Source organism: Molothrus ater, chromosome 20 (assembly GCF_012460135.2).
Source record: "Molothrus ater isolate BHLD 08-10-18 breed brown headed cowbird chromosome 20, BPBGC_Mater_1.1, whole genome shotgun sequence".
NCBI lineage: Eukaryota > Metazoa > Chordata > Aves > Passeriformes > Icteridae > Molothrus > Molothrus ater.
The window spans coordinates 7,411,912-7,412,574 of record NC_050497.2 but is presented as its reverse complement, the minus strand read 5'-3'; positions in this window follow the sequence as shown (position 1 = coordinate 7,412,574).

Genomic DNA, 663 nt, shown 5'->3' with positions numbered 1-663 from the left:
ATATGTGCTGGAGCTAATTAAATGACATAACAACATCAAGGAATACTTACTGTATAAATAAACCACAGCACTCGACAAGGGCGAGTGAGTGAGGTGGAAAAATCCCCCTCGCCTCCAGCACTGCAATAAACAAATACCTGCTCTGTAGACACCAGTTTAGGGTGTTTTGTTTCCAACCAGTCTTTTCGGCCATCACCTGAGGCGGTGCCCAAGCTGTAACACGGCTCAGGCCCATCCCCGTCCGTCCCTGAGGCGGTGCCCGAGCCGTAACCCCGCTCAGGCCCAGCACCGTCCGTTCCTGAGGCTGTAACCCCGCTCAGGCCCAGCACCGTCCATTCCTGAGGCTGTAGCCCCGCTCAGGCCCAGCACCGTCCGTCCCTGAGGCTGTAACCCCGCTCAGGCCCAGCACCGTCCGTTCCTGAGGCTGTAACCCCGCTCAGGCCCAGCACCGTCCGTTCCTGAGGCTGTAGCCCCGCTCAGGCCCATCCGCCTCCGTTCCTGAGGCGATGCCCGGGCTATAACCCAGCCCACCCCCGCGCCCCAGTTCCCCCGCCCGCCGTCTCTGGGGCCGCGCTGTCCCTTTAAGGCTCCTCCCGCGGGAGGCAGCGAGCGCCCACATCCGGCCGCGTCCGGAAGCGCGGGCAGCGCCGCGGCCTCAGGGCG